General features: G+C 40.2%; 1 protein-coding gene across 1 annotated transcript in view; it reads left to right on the forward strand.

Moving 5' to 3' along the window:
- Positions 1 to 17,354, forward strand: part of SH3RF1 (SH3 domain containing ring finger 1) — a 173,377-nt gene that overhangs the window by 46,417 nt on the left and 109,606 nt on the right.

Raw genomic sequence — 17,354 nt, forward strand, 5'->3', positions numbered from 1 at the left:
AGGATAATATGAAGCTAGACATTTGCTTCACATGAGCTTTCGTAAAAAAAAGAAAAAGAGACAGATCTCAAAGATCCGTGGGAAACGGGTTGCAGGGACTGTACTTGCATTCAGATTTAGTTTCTCAGGAATGTGGGGGTATTGGTGTGTTAATTGCGCTGAAATGATGGCTAAGATTAGTAAAACCACAAATGACTGAACAATCCTCTATTCATAAATACACAGCAGATATGGAACGTACCGTGTTGTCATTTTAGAAAGGCGCACACAGGGTGCATGCGCTACGCATGTTTAGTGACGAAGAACTTGCTGAAATGTCTCATTCCGTATTTAAACTGCATTTAAAAAAAAGCGAGGGCCGTAGCTCTATAAAAAAAAAAACAATCAAAGCTGCCTAAAATACATTCTCTGAATAGTATCCAAGATTGCATCTATACATATCAGCAGTTCATTGAGATATTTCTAAGACATCACATGTATTTTAAAATAGCAATCCTGCTTTATTTTTATTTTTTTTAAAACCATTTTGGGATTGTAACAGGGGGTCTCTGGAGCTGAGCTGTGTTAATTTCAGCTACGTGGGCAGTCTGCTTCCTACGATACTTGCCTCCATAGCGAGTGCGAGTAGCAGCTCTGGCTGGGCTGTGTGAGGCTATCAAAAGGCAGCTTAAATGTCACACGAGCCAATAGGAAGCTGTGACCTCATCCCTTGCAGCTTCCTATTGGCCCGCACGACCAGGACCTTTAAACCTGCAGAGCTGCTGCCAGCACCCCCTATGGAGGTATGTGTCTCGGGAACTAAGGGGTTTCCTGGAGCTGAAACTAATGGTGTTCGACTCTGGAGACCCTCTGTTTCCCACCTATTAAAAAGAACCCCTCCCCCCACCCTGATTTTCTGCTGCGTTAATGGTCCAAATGAAAGCCGGCCTTTGGATCTTTAAATGTCTGAGGCCTAGATGCACAACGCTGCGTTAGCCTTAATGTGACACTACCTAAGGTTAATGTCACGTTTAGTGTCCTTACTAAAAAGTAATTAATGCAACGTTAACATTGAAGTTAACATTACGTGAAAAGCGTATCATTAATTTTAACAGCCGTTAGGGAAAATGGCATGCTAATTAGCTGTTATACGCATATCCTGTCCACTAAATGAATTAACATTAACGAGGCTGAATAACGTTAAGCAAGTCAGAGCCGCTGTAAACTTTGAGGTAGCTTTGATTTATTACAAAGAGCATATCTACAATGGTAAGTAAGCGTTAATTCACTTAATTTATCTGCTTTGTAATACATGAACACCCTTAGTAGCCAAAGCGGTCAGCCAGCTAGCCATAGACAACCAATAAAGGGGCTAATGTATACCTCACTAGACAAAATACCCTGCCTTCCTTTGCCTACCAATGGCACGTCCTTGCTTACCACAATGGTAGGGAACCGAAGGAAGTCGAGTGTGACACAGATATTTCTCAAAGTAGATTTAGTTTTATTTAAGCACAGCTCACAATTTGGATTAATAATCCAGTGTTACCTTAGTGTGATGAGGACGAGCGTCCTGGTCTAGAAGAAGAATCTCTCCCAAAGGGCGCTGAGGGAGTTAACTTTCACTACCCTGCCTTGGGGGGAATGGGGGTCTAATCTCCTTCCTCAGGGCACCAAGCCCCCTAATCCAGCCCCAAAAATCTAACCTCCCTCTACAATAATAGCTAATGGTACTGTTGGCCATTGTGTGCGCACCCCAAAAAATACCAAGTTCAAAAGACATACTAATAAATACATGTAAACATTATATATTTATTACACCTCATTGGCACTCGAAGGGATTAATTAAATAAATAAAACTCATCCAATATTTGTTAAGAGGCCCTATCTTCTTCAGGACCTAATCCAGAAAAGGCATCATAAAAAAAAGCAACCCAAAACCTTTTCATTATCCCAATGTCGTCGTCACTTGACAAACCACAACTTTCAAACAAAACTGCCGTAACTAAAAAGGCCTAATCTTCGATCCAATCCCATGGTGGTGTTCCTGAAAGTTTACAATGTCTCTTAACATCAGTTTGCCATTTAAAAGGTCTCTTCACCCTACATTTGTTCTGTTTTTTTTTTATGAGAAACACTCTAATGAATATGGCAGAAAGTATTAATTATTTTAATCAATCTGGCACTGCAGAAGTTAACGATATATGATAACGTAAATTAGATTCTGTTTGTCTGATCCATTATCACAAGTGATATTTTTTATTGGCTATATGCTAACGGTGGAGGGTTTTTGTTGCCTTTTTCACCCACCATAACTTGAAATGTGTGTGTGTGTGTGTGTGTGTGTATATATGTGTGTGTATGTATATATATATATATAGTCTCTGATTCCTATTACTTAAGAAAACCATGCACTTAAAAACACAACAATCTGTTATAGCAAAATGTGTCTGAAAATGTTATTTACACTCTACAAAGCGTGCAACAGTTTAGATCAGAACCAAACAAATTACTTATTAACGTTAAAAAAAAAAAATATATATATATATATATAGAAGAGAGAGAGGAGAGAGCGCACACCCCATAGCGTAAAAACATAAATTTATTGAGGGGAGGAGGAGGGGGGGATAAAAAATGCACTCACAAGGGTACAAGTTTTAAAAGCATATTGTGATATAATCACCACCATCCGGTAACTGCAACAGGTGCTGGAATAAATCCTCGGTCCCAGGATGGTATTGAACCACGTTGTTTGCAGGATGTCCTGGGCTTGGTGATGGTATGAAACGATTTCCAACGATACCAGGAACACACCGCCCTGCCTGGAGTTCTCTGTGATATCCGGCGCTCAAATCAGTTGGTAGCTGCGCTCCGTGATGACGTAATGTCCTTGCGTGCGTGATGACGCTCCCTGACGCTTTTTGTCACACACGGGTGACTTTTTCAAAGGGTTGTCACTTTCTATTGTTTTTTATATTTTTTATATTTTTTATATATTTCATATCATATTATCCTTTCCATTGTATATGTAACCCTGTTTATGCATCTATATTGGGTGTCACTTATCACCATTTGGTATTTATTAATGATTATATTATAGCACACTATATACAATTGATTCAATTTTATAATTGATTCACATATACCCACTAGGATAGGCACTTAGTTGTTTCATTAACACATTTAAATAGATTATAAATTTATACACCTCACTAATTTACCCCTATAGGCGCTGCTTTTTTGTTTTTGTTTATATATATATATATATATATATATATATATATACAGGCATACCCCGCATTAACGTACGCAATGGGACCGGAGCATGTATGTAAAGCAAAAATGTACTTAAAGTGAAGCACTACCTTTTCCCACTTATCGATGCATGTACTGTACTGCAAATCGATATATACGTGCATAACTGATGTAAATAACACATTTGTAACAGGCTCTATAGTCTCCCTGCTTGCGCACAGCTTCGGTACAGGTAGGAAGCCGATATTGCTGTTCAGGACATGATGACAGGCGCATGCGTGAGCTGCCGTTTGCCTATTGGGCGATATGTACTTACTCGCGAGTGTACTTAAAGTGAGTGTACTTAAAGCGGGGTATGCCTGTATATATATATATACGTTAATAAGTTTTCTTAAGTAACAGGAATCAGAGACTCTGCAAATGACATATCTGATATTTCTTTGGTGATGGTGTCGAGTTGAGATATATATTGTGACAGATTTGAGAGGAGATATTCACTCATTTGAGGGTCCTTGCGTCGGTGACGGGTGAGCCCGCTGTATTTACCTGTGTGTATTAACTCCTGTCACACATCACGTGCTCACAGGTGTGACGTTCGTGACGGATTGAAGGGTGATTATTAATTTGCGGGACCTTGCGAGGTGGTGAGTGCTGTGTATTAACCCTTGCCACATATACAAGTCACAGGCTGGTAGGTGTGCCGAATGTGACACACACTTAGTTTTTTCCTGCCTACCCATTTTATGCCACAACTTGAATATGACATGAATCACTTAGGGGGTAATTCAATATACTACAAATTGACAAATCGCAGCTCATCACCCGAACACTCCCACTGATGTCAATGTGGTCGCCAGCTTCGGAGTATATTGAGTTACATCCTTTGAGTCCGATTTATCAAGCGCTGGATTCTTGGACTTGAATGGAAGTTAATGCTGGATGGGGCGTGCCAGGATGTACCGGTGCTTAATGAATCTGCTCCTTTTTCGGTTTTGCAAGTTAAAATGAGACTTTGGATTTTATTTTCCTTAATGCCTACAACACAATTTTAATCCATCCATGTTTATTTCGCAGCGAGCAGGGACAATGAGGGGTTTTGAACACATCTGTTCTGTCGTAAAGTATTGCTCTACAATAAGAAGTTGACGCTCATAATTAAAAATGTTAATTGTGCACAGATAGGTGCAGTTTCAGTCTATAACCTTTATGGTGCAGTTCTACGAAGCCAGATCAATAGGTCTTTCAAATGTGTTTTTATAGCTGCAGTATTATTTCCTCAGGCATGTGCCCCTAACATTTCCATTACATTAGCTGGCGTGTTCAAAGTTAGGCTCTACTCTATATTTGAAAGCTTTTCATATATTTTATGTAACCCCTCTTTAATTCCCAGTTTGTAATAGGATGCATATACTTGGGCGGGGGCCCGAGTCCATCTCCCCTGTAATTAAGAGAGAATAGTCACGCCTGCGGAGAGTCAGGCTCGAGTCAGACAAAACAAATGGACACTTCTCTTATGAATAACAGTGCTTAATAGGCGGGGGGATTCGTGTGCAGTGGCCCTTGAAAGCCCATAGACCTCACAAGAATCATGAACATTCACAAATATAACACAGTAACAATATCGAACTGGCTGTGCTGATGTCCCAAATGAGCCACTTAATCAGTCCCACTGGCCCGTGTACTAACTAATGGGCCACTGTTGGTGCCAGCACAGTGTTGGAGCTTGTGTGATGCAGTGTACTTTCAATCATTCCAGACCTGGTATGTAGAGAGGGTTGTCATTAGCTAGACACTTATAAAGGATACTTGCTCTGTTACCAGAAGCCCACCTTGCACGGATTCCCTCTCTTTGATGGGATATCGCTCCTAGGTCTGGTCCCCTGTCTTCTGCGAGTACTGTCCTGCTTGACCTTGAGGCCCTGGTTGTATACATTACTCCAGATATGTTAACACCTGAGAGCGCAAACTTTTGCAGCTGCGCCCCCTGCCTTTCCTCCTCTGCTGCTCGCGCCCCACCCTTACCTTGATGCGGCGTCAAATGACACAGCGGGGTCATGTCACTTGACCCGCAGCGCCATTTGACGCGTGTCATGCCACATGACCCCACCGCGTTGCCATGGATGGTGAGTGACGCCGGTAGAGTGAAGGTAAGTTTTTAGAGTTGCAGCACTTTGTGCACTGCTGTGTTTACAGACCGGCCGGTCTGATTCTAGCAGGGAACCTTTTAATCTGTGTCCCCGATGAATCTTATTGCTAAGTGTTTTTTTTGGTCTATACAGCTGACATGCCTTATACTCCGTATTACTGTGATCAGGAGAGTTTATATTGTAGAAATGTATTTCTGTATTTACTGGTGGACGTTCTGCTTTTTTAGTAAATGTTATGTTTGTGTTTGTCTTAAACTTTTTCATTTTTTTAATATACCTTGAGTGCTTATCTTGGAGGTTGTTTGTTTGTTTGTTTGTTTCCATATATGATTCACCTCACGGTACCATTAGAGTTAACGTGTATATTAGTATCATGTTAGGGTTTCTGTAATCATTAGGGCGTATTCCTTTAATTTTTTAGTCCCCAGAGGGGTGTTTTCTTCTGGTGTTTATTATACATATACAGCTCAACCCCTTATAACGCTGTGCTTGGGGTCCAAAGAATCACATTGCGTTATAAGCGGATCGCGTAAGAAATATTGTACAATTGTATTCATTGTACAATAAAGTATTTAAGATACCAATAATCGTGTTGTAAAGTATTCAGAAATACTCAAATTGGGAGCCACGCTTGCATCTCGTTATAAGCGCATCCGCGTTGTAACGGAATGCATTATAATGGGGTTGAGCTGTATGTGTATATATGTATATACAAACATATGTATACATGTGTGTGTGTGTATATGTGTATTCAGTGTATTGCCGACCTGAGGAAGAGAAGAGAACTCTCGAAAGCTTGTCCTATGACATAAATTGTTAGTCCAAATAAAAAAAAGGTATCACCTAATACTGAAGAACTCATTTATTCTGCACTATTGCAACTGGACTAACATGGCTATTTCCATTTAGGGTTTGTGACGTCATGTAAAGATTGTGAGTGTTTGTGTGTATATGTATGTATGTTTGTGTATATAGATACATATATATATACACACACACAAACACACAATCTTTACATGACGTCACAATCCCTAAATCCTATGATCTTACTCATTAATGCACTTGGCATTGTGATTAGTGTTCTCCATATCCACCATGTGTAATTGTGTGTATGTACATTCACTAGTACAATTTGTTTCAAATTCGATGTGATGTAATTTTTTTTTTTACTCTTGCCAAGTAAAATGCGTATGCATAAATAAACACAATTTATTAGCGCTTACCATGAACCCTGACCTTCTAATATAGGGAATAACAGTATAGCATGGAGATTAGGGCACTAAATATATAAAAGTAAACATTGGAAGAAAGGAATCCTGATGAATGAAAAGATATATATTTAAACCAAACAGGTAATTCTGACTTGTGAATGTGGAGTTTAGGGGAAGGGCTCTGTATTGTTTTTTGTATTTATATAATGTAGTAACCTCACACAGCAGGTAAAATTGTGAACGCCTGATAGGCAGCACTTCATTCTACAGCCCAAGACTCCAATACTCATGTATCTGTCACTGATAACATGAGCCTGGACTGATTGGGGAGCTCAGCGTATGGTGTGGCGCGGTGCTACACTTAACATGCAGATTACCCGACAGCCCTGCGACTGATGAAGCTTCCCCATGGCATGTTTGCTTCTTTGTGTAAATAGTGCTCACCGCCTCAAGTATGATGCTTGTCATTTGACAGCTCTGTCAAATCTCTGTGCCTTTTTATACATCTTGATAGGAGGAGACGGGTTCTCCCCCGAAAAAGCCAGTGTTTGGAAATGGAAATGTGTTTTGACATGGATGAAATGTTTATCACTGAAGGACTCACGATTACAAAGCTACAGATAGAGCAGGCTTTATCTTTCTCTGTAATGTGTTCGGATATCCTGTGCCTATCATCCTGACATTGTAATCTAAATTACAATGTCACATGAACAACATCTGCCTGTTAAAGGAGCAATCCAAGCAATATCCTACATGGGTGTTTTTATATAAATCAGTTCTGTAGTATTCAAGAATACTAGCTTTTTTAAACTTAATTTAATTTTTAATGCGTTTTAATACACTGAGCATCCTTTTATTTCTATAGCCGGGTTTAGCTACCTCCCCAGCAGGGCAAGATCTTGTAACACTTTCCTGTTTGGGATCATCTGTTGCCAATATTCTCAGCAGACTGTAAACTGTAACAATAGATCGTGTTATTTTAGTAATATGACAATACATTGAGGCTGCTGAGTTACACCGAGTGAAGGCTTGATTTGAAACTGAAACCCGGGAAGACAAATGGCTGCATATATAATATATATTTTTTAATTGCTTGGATTATGTTAAAGAAATGTCTTGTTAATGCTATATATATTCACACACACACACACACACACACACACACACACACACACACACACACACACACACACACACACACACACACCTCTAATTAATGGGGTATTTATAAGACCATTAAATATACTCTAAGATAGAGAAAACGGTCGGTGCTCTAAGACAGCAATGTGCAAAGTGGGGGGCACGGGATTTTTTGGGGGGGCGCAGGCGCTTGCAGAGGCCCCGCACTCTTCCTAGAGGCATTAAAATTAAATGCCGGAGGGTCACGTGAGACCTCTGCAACAAACTTACCGGGGTTCAGACTGTGACGTCACACAAATGATGCCGCGGAGTGACGTCACACGGCATCACCATGGTAACGGGGTCATGTGACCCCGCGGCATCATTTGCCGCCGCCGAGCGAGGTGATGGAGGCACAAAAGTGTGGGGGAGCAGGCAGGGGGGCACAGCTTCAAAAGTGTGCGCTCCCCTGCTCTAAGGCCTGGGACATAGTGTAGTGAAGAGCGCTGGGCAGCGCTGACGCTCATGCTCTCCTGCTCAAGCAGGAGATTTTTTGTGTCCCTGCATGCGCGTCAGCGAGCGCGCTTGTGTGCCGGGTGGGAGGCGGGCTGGAGGCGAGGCGGGGCTAGCGTGCCACGTCACGGCGCCGACGTCACGGACTGCCATTGGCTTCTGGCAGTCATGTGACCGGCCCATCGCTTCCCTCAGCGGGAAAAGTAAAATTCATCTGTCGGCTGAAATTCCGCACGCCTGCGGAAGCGTGCAGATGCGCCGACTAAAGCCGCGCTGATAGGGATAATGTTTCCCCTCAGCGCGCCTCAACACGGTCTTTTCGACCATGGCCGAGACCTAAGACCATAGTAAGTATAGCACAAATTTTTTTTAATCATGCGCACTCAAAATATCCCCAGAATATATAACAAACTTTAATGTCATCAATTATAACATGCTTAAACATAATTAAAACCAAACGGGCGGGACCCTGAGATAAACAAAGTATGCGTGCATTCCACAATGACAGGACAGACTAGCTACACCTGAACACTACATTTAAGTAATTGCAATAAAGAGTGTAAGGTGCAGACCTAAGGAAAAAAAGAATTTTTCCTAGGTCAACAAAACCGGCCGGTCGTGTATAGTCAAAGACCTAAGGAACACATGAATAAGTGATACTGGTTACACAACACATTTGCACCACACATGCAGCAAAGATTCAGCCCACAAGAGAGAATAAGTGAGCTTATTACAATGAGCATATTTAAAGGAGACTATTATTAATTCTGCAATATGCCCACGAATCCCAAATGTCTCATAAAATTTCAAATAAGATGGGATAATGTCCAGTTGGATCCAGGATCAGGGCAGATCTGTATGATAGGGCAGAATATTTCAAGTCTATCCAATCCCAGTGAGGGTAAGAAAAAACAATACTTATCCCCAAAAGAAGATACTTTGCGCAAAAGTTTATTGATTAATTTCTTTACTAAATCCCATGTAAACCCCCACTTCATCATAGCATTTTATTTGGCTTTGAAGTCATGTGAGTAAAATGTATACAACAAAAGACAGGGGTGCCCAATGCTGCATCCAATTGATAAAACATATATGATAATAAGTATAAAGTTAAATACTTCAATCATAACATTTTCTTGGTTATTTAGTTAGATCCTTTGGCCAAAGCATCATAAGCCTGCATACCAAGGTAAAGGTATAACCAAATTAATGCAGGTCCTAACACTGTGACCCCTTCCCTTTACCTCTGGATGAGGGGAAAGAACCGAAGTAGGCCCTGTTATTGCAGCAAAGTGAAAAGATCTCCCAAGTTAAAAAGGTGGGGAGGAGTGAGCTCTGGGGGGAGGTGCCACTGACCTCCATACAATATATATATATATTTTGTCAAAAGGCGTGCTACTGGACGTGGCAAATGTATACAACAAAAGACAGGGGTGCCCAATGCTACATCCAATTGACAAAACATATATGGTAATACGTATACAAATACTTAAATAATAACATTTTCTTGGTTATTTAGTTAAACCTGCAAATTTGGTTATACCTTGACGTGCTATGCAGGCTTATGACGGCTTGGCCAAAGGGTTTAACTAAATAACCAAGAAAATATTATTATTGAAGTATTTGTGCTTTATACTTATTACCATATATGTTTTGTCAATTGGATGTAGCATTGGGCACCCCTGTCTTTTGTTGTATACATTTGCCACGTCCAGTAGCACTCCTTTTGACAATATATATAGTGGTGGGCTTTGGAGTTTGAGCGTGCTGGGAATGTGTGTGTTAAGTAAAATATATGTATGATACACAAATCTACACTAATCTCCCTTGCACTCCACGCCTTCTAGAATTAGCACATAAATGAAAGTGCAGGCAATTATTAGGGGTTGTTGCACCATACATGAAAGAGACGAATCCTGACAAATGCGATTGCAATCTACAGAATCCTGGGTTTGCTACAGACTCAGGTGCAAACACTCACCTATATTCTTTACCCCTGCAGTTATTTTTAACGAGTTTGTATATAATTATACAAATCTGTTGCCCCATGTTGGAGACCTCAGTTACTCTAAGGGTTGAAATGGGGTCAGCTCTTCAGAAAGAATAGAAAAGCTGTGGGTGAGGCAAGAGATTAATTAAATTCTGCATATTTAAACAGAAAGATAAATACTCCTCCTCGTGTGAAAGACGGCAGAGGTGTTTTTAAGAATTAGCCCAGTTGCATTTCATTTTTATTACAGAAACCTTCTCCTGTGACAAGAATGTCCTTACCCATTCTTATCTGCCTCTCCTGGAATCTCTGTAGAGATGTGTTATTAGAGGAGCAGTATAACAATGTCAATGCGTTAATGTACTTTCTACTTTGGGGGGGGGGAGGAAATGAGGGAAGAGGAGAGTTAAAACACTAATGTAGGAATCAAATGAGAGTAACTTTTGGAAAGAGTAGCCCTCTTCATTCCATGTATTTTTTCTTGTTAAAGTTTATCTAGCTGTCATGTCCCACATTAACCACAATCATAAATAAGTAAACATTTGTTGGATCTAACAATTTTTATTCCAAACATGATAAAAGGTGGTTTGGGTCATATCCCCTCCTATATTGTACATCTTTCATGTTCCTCTGTTAGAGCAAGGAACCAAATCTGTTCAAATGACCCTGAAACATGCAGAGTTTCAGGTCTAGGTCTAGAATACCAGGTCTAGGAAGCAGACCTGGTATAGTAGGACAGAGCTTCCTAGACCTGGTATAGTAGGACAGAGCTTCCTAGACCTGGTATAGTAGGACAGAGCTTCCTAGCCCTGGTAGAGTAGGACAGAGCTCAGGGGTAACCATATTCAAACCAGGGGATAGTACTATACTTGATTATAGATTTATCTGTATTGAATGGTGTTCTGTAATTTTTAGTTTAGTTAAATTGGACCATGTAGAGAGCCATTGATGCCGATCAATTTGTGTTCCCCCCTTGCTTTCCGTACCCCCCTCCCTAGCCTGACCTTGAACCAGAAACAATAAAAACTATTTGTACAAAAAAAAAAAAAAGATTACCCTTAAACAAGGCATCTGGTGATACAGTGTATGTATGAAAAGTATGTATAATAATAATATCATGTTCTTGTATAGCGCTGCTAGTTTTACATAGCGCTTTACAGAGACATTTCACAGACACAGCAGCTTACAATCTGTGTTTTTGGTACCTGAGGCACAGGGAGATAAAGTGACTTGCCCATGGTCACAAGAAGCTGACGCAGAGAATTGAACCAGGTTCCCCTGCTTCAAACTCAGTGCCAGTCAGTGTCTTTACTCACTGAGCCACGCCCATGTAGGAAAAGAAAGGCATGTCTGCATTTAACTAAAAACAATTAGTACATACATTTCAGTTACACGGGTGAGTTGAGCAAAGCCTTGTGGGGGCTTCACATCTGAATCCAGAATATCATGCACTCTGAGAATGTGGAAATGGGCACTTCAATGGGTTCCTTCAACTCTCCCTGTTCCCACTAATTTTGGCTATTGACAGGAACTTTGACCCACGGTTACAAAACATTTGGTCATAAGTGCTTCGATGGAGGCGTTGAATGACCTTTCAGCTTCAATATTCACAGAAGAACAGCAACCATTTAAAAAAATCAAATTCAACTAAAATGTTTTTTAGTCTTTTGTAAGGCTGCTCAGCTGCGTACAATAACTATCAGCTGTTCTCTTTATGCCACAAACAAAAGAATACTTCAGGCAAGAATAAGGCTTGTTAAATGAGTTACAAGTCTGTAAAGTTCTCCTATGTTTTTAGTTACATTGGTGATTCAGTCATGAGCTGGAAGCTCTCGGTGACACTGACCCCCTGCCCCCTACATGTCAGTCCTTGTCCCCAAATATACCCTTAAATGCCGCCTTCGTTCTGGCCATGACATCCGCCTCTTCTCCTGCCTTATTACCTGCTCTTACTCCTGCCTACAAGACATCCTGTGCTGTCCCCTCTCTCTGGAACTCCCCACCACGCACCATCACACTCTCCCCCAGCTTTCAGACATTTAAAAACTCCCTGGAAATTCACGTTTTCAAGAAAGACTAGCTGGTATACTCTTAGCATCGGACGCTCCACACCCCTGCATTCCCATTGGGACAAGATGTGCGACTATACCAATCTTCATGCTATGTAACATCCCCACCCCAAAACCTTAATGGGATCAGCTGTGCGGCTGGACTGTGCTCCATCCTGATGTATACTTTATCCTGCAGTGAGCAGCCACTTCATCTTTGGTGTGAACATTGCCCTTATTCCTGCAGACTGTAAGCTCTCAGGACCAGGACCTCATCACCTTGTGTATGTGTTTGCGCTTGTTTGTCCTTATTTGTATGTAACCCTGTTTATGTAATATACATAACTCTGTAACCCCCGCTGTGCCGCACTGCGGGATATGCTGGTGCTATACAAGTAAACGATGATAATAATTTTCAATCTTGCTTCTTTACCCAATAAGGTAATTAGATTTATGCATGTCTGGTTGGTAATTTTAGTTAGAAAATTGAGCAATGAACAAAAAGTCAAGGCAGAGATACAAGGTCAGTAAAACTGACCCGAGATACAACACTTTTCTTGCCAGTATAAACTTTCAAATGTACTTAAACATACTTACACGTGCCTGGTTTATATTGGTTAAAGCATCAATCATATTTAAACTTCTTAAACATATCACTGTTTTAGTCCGGTTGGCTCTGTATAAGACCCATGAACTCTTTATATGAAGGCATTGCAGTTGTTTTTAAGGCACACCTACCTACACACAGATTCACAGCACATCCCTGAGCACAACTCTGTCCTCATGCAGATAACCGCGGTCTGCATTCAGCCTTTCTACCAGTGCGATGAATGTCAGGTCTCTAGAGTTACATTGTAATTAATACAGATGGCTCCACTCTTGCAGATTTCCTGAATCTCACTGATTTTTAACACAAACAACCACAGACTTTAATAGTTTCACTGATTAAAAAAAAAAGAAGAAATCACCTCCCCCCCCCATTAAAATGCAACATTTTCAGACCGTAATTCTCAAATTTCATAGATGTCTGACCTTGGAGGTTGGCACCTCTCTAATAATGCAGTGTCTCACATGAAGGGTTAATGGCCATACTGTAAGATGTCAAAAAATATATCCATGCTATAAAGCAGTATAATGTTATTGTAGTGACCGACCGTGTTCCTAAAACCTACAGCGTTCTCTGAAAGGGCTGCAGTCTGGGCTTTATCCTGCAGAGCACTGAGCTTTCAGTGATGTTTCAGTGGAAGTAACATTTAATTGCTTCCAGCTGTCCTGGACAGAGACGGCTCTGATAGAGGAATTCCCGGGACTGGCCACGCAATCTGTATTCAACGGAGATTTCTACTGGTAGAAACTCAACCAGGAATGTCACCTGTAGAACTTCAGCTGTTAATAAATGACTAGATAAATAGACATTTGCCTCTGAATGAGAAAATGTGTTTACTGACCATATATAATGCTTAACTTGGTAGTTAGGCTCTCGAAATGTTATTTCCCAGGAAGCGGCTAGTGCAATGGCATTCGTTTTGTTTTTAATAAAGAAAGCATTTGTGAGCCAATTGGTCTCTTCCATTTAGTAGAGAGAATCAAGTGTTGCGTAAGTGCGCCTTGTAAAGTTACTTTGTTGAAAGTGGTTGTGAAGGAAGAACAACAGAACACATTTTCATAGAAGAGTTTTCATCTTGGGAAATACAAACTCTCCAGAATCGTTTATGAAAGGGTAGCTTTATTTTTATTTGTTTCCTTAGTCCTTTATTGCTTTTTTTGAGATTTGTTTCCACACTTGACAGTAAATTACCTGAAAAGCTATTTGGTGTATACATATATACACATTTGACTTCCATTTGGAATAATATTAAAGGTGCAGATCACTTAACAGCGTTTATTGGAATCGCAGTAAAACGAAAGCCTTCTTCTCTGCCATTTTTACCATTGGGTTTTATGGTTTAATGGCTTGGCAAATATAGGCTCGTAAACTGAACAGCCTCCAGCCAAATAGCAAACACCGTAGAAAATGTACAATACATATTGCTTTCATTAGCGGGCAAGTCAGAGGCCCATAACTAATTGTGGGTAGAGTGTCACAGCAATTAGTGTCACAGTCATCAGGAAAGGGTTTTTTTTTTTTTTTTTTAAATGGAAATCCAACTATTGCGTGTTCACATAAAATGTTTCCATCACGTCAAAAAGATGTTTTCTTCTGCCTCTATGTTCCCCCTTTGTTTTTCCAGTATAAGTGGACTTGCACTGTTAAACAGTAAATGTATATTCTACCCTGTGTCTGTTTGTTTATTTGATGAGCAGAATAGAAGTGACTTGGCCATTGCCAAGTGGTTTTCATGCACCAATAATTATTACTGACAGAACTATTAAACGTCAAAGTTACTTGACAAGAGTGATCATTGTATGAAATCTGTTTTCTTAGGTTGGATAAGATGCTTTCTTTGAGGTGGGATGAAGGGGGGAAGAGGTGTCACATCGTTACAAGGTCTGTTGGTAACATTAAACAACCTTTTGCTGTTATTTTTACCAAGGCAACTTTTTTTTTCCCGTGCGAATAATGGACAAAAAATGTTTTGCTATTCCTCTCTGGTGCTGAAAGGCTCCAAAAATGCATTAGTGTTGAAGGCAGATTAAATGAAACTAGCATCAGAAAGGAAATGTAGAGAAACTGTTTGTTGTAGAATAAATGCAAATTGTTAGCATCACACATCTTACAGTATGGCCATTAACCCTTCATGTGAGAGACTGCATTATTAGGGAGGTGTCAACCTCCAAGGTCAGAGAGACATCTGTGACACTTGAGAATTCAAGATGGAAAACAGTGCATTTTAAGGGGGGGGAGGTGGGTGTCGATTTTTTTTTTGTTTTTTTGAAATCAGTGAGATTATAAAAGTCTGTGGTTGTTTGTGTTAAAATTCAGTGAGATTCAGGAAATCTGCGAGAGTGGACCTGTCTGTATTAATTACAATGTAACTAGAGACCTGACATTCATCGCACTGGTAGAAAGGCTAAATGCAGACCGCGGTTATCTGCATGAGGACAGAGTTTTGCTCAGGGATGTGCTGTGAATCTATGTGTAGGTAGGTGTGCCTTAAAAACAACTGCAAGGCCTTCACATAAAGAGTTCATGGGTCTTACACAGAGCCAAACGGGTCTAAAACAGTGATATGTTTAAGAAGTTAAAATTATATGATTGATGCTTTAACCAATATAAACCAGACACGTGAACGTATGTTTAAGTACATTTGAAAGTTTATACTGGCAAGAAAAGTGTTGTATCTGGGGTCTTCTTTCCTGACCTTCTATCTCTGCCTTATTTATGTGATGTTTACTTGGCTTTGAGAAAATGTGCGTCTGGCATAATAAGGGCTAGAGGCAGAATAACACTGGAATATTTGTCTTTGTATTGCGCGACAAGAAAAGCATTACAAAACTTGAATCAATAGCATCAATAAAAATAAACAAGCAGTTGATTGCAATAGCTCTTCAGTTATTTGAAATATGCACTGCAATAATGGTCAAAAATCCCCAGCACATTTTCAGGGGCTTGCTATTTCCACTAATGAGCAGAAATGAGTACATATGCCTACTACAGTACTAACCGTTCCACTAGTAATACACGTGAGAATAAGCAGTGTGTGTGCTTATAAATATATATGGTTGCTTGCTTGGTGGAATCTCACTTTTTGGATGAGTGAAAAGCATCTGCTCCTGGTTAAAAGAAAGGAAAAGAGAAATGGATCCCACGGGACATACATTACTATGAGACTAATGTGCTATTCACTGTCCTCTCAACACCTTTTCACCCGTGTAACCTAGACAATATTTTTCTCTACCAGACTTGCATCTCAACCTGCCATTGATCCATCCAAACCACTTATACTTTTTTTTGACAGGCAGCAGACTAACAGTGACCCTGTTGGCAGCATTATCTTGTTAATAAGAAGGCATAATTTATGTCACTCGAGCCGTTTCCTAGTTTCACAAAGACCCCGGAGAAGCCTGCAGAATTGTTGCAGCGCTATCTGTTTTTATGTTGAATATAACACCTCTTCTTTCCTGTGTTGCAGAACCTCTTATTGTCTTTACTCATCCAGCTCCATTGCCCAAAATATTGGACATGTTGTGTGGTTGGCTGCCCACTTTAAATCACATTTTATCCAATTGCTAAAGGTATTATGTGTTTGCAAAGTGGGTACCGCCAAAATAGACCATATGAAAGAAGATGTGGAGCGTTTATTAATCATAAACAAATATAAATTACTGAAGCTTATTCAACTTTTTGTATGCTTTTTTTTGTTTTTTAAATATATTTTATTTGTCTTGAAAAATAGAGTTAAAAAAGCTTGGCTTATCCAGCCTATATTAAGTTGATAAACCTAGAAGTGCACTTTGTTAGCAATAAATAACAACAACAACAAAAAAGCACACGAATTCCCAAAGTAATAAAAGGTTTAACCCTTTGAGTGCGGTGGTGGGGCACAGCATGGCCCCTCCGGCACTCACGATTATGTGCTCTCTGTCACTGATCACGTAACTAAGAGGAGTGCTCTTCCGTTGCTCTTCCTGTATGATCGCGCTTTACACTCCCCTACAAAAACTAGCAAGTGCGTTATGACGTCGCCACTGTGTCATGGAGCCATTGGCGTGCTAGACCACATGACGTAGTAGCTCATTCTTGCGGTACCCAAAAGGTTAAGGGTGCATGATACTTGTGCTGTTGTAAATAAATGCACATCAAAGAACAATGCTAGATACGGGTCTCATTGTGTGGCTTCTAATAGCAAGTTGGGGACATAAAAAACAACACAAAAACACAATATACTTATTTCCTGACGACTTTCTTTATCCATGGTAAACAGCAATGTGTTTGCATCACTGGTCTCATTGCGGCAGGTTTGTATAAACATTGACAGAGAATAAGATGGAGAAAAATAAGGGGGGAGATGTCTTTGGAACATGTTGTATAGCCAGAAGGAATACATTAGGAATTTAGGTACTGAGTTTTGGGTAATGAAGACGTTTGGACAAGAGGAAGTAAGAATAAGACGGTGTATTAGTGATTTTGTTACTATATGTTCTTTAGCGG

The sequence above is a fragment of the Ascaphus truei genome, chromosome 1 (genome assembly GCF_040206685.1).
Source record: "Ascaphus truei isolate aAscTru1 chromosome 1, aAscTru1.hap1, whole genome shotgun sequence".
Taxonomy (NCBI): Eukaryota; Metazoa; Chordata; class Amphibia; order Anura; family Ascaphidae; genus Ascaphus; species Ascaphus truei.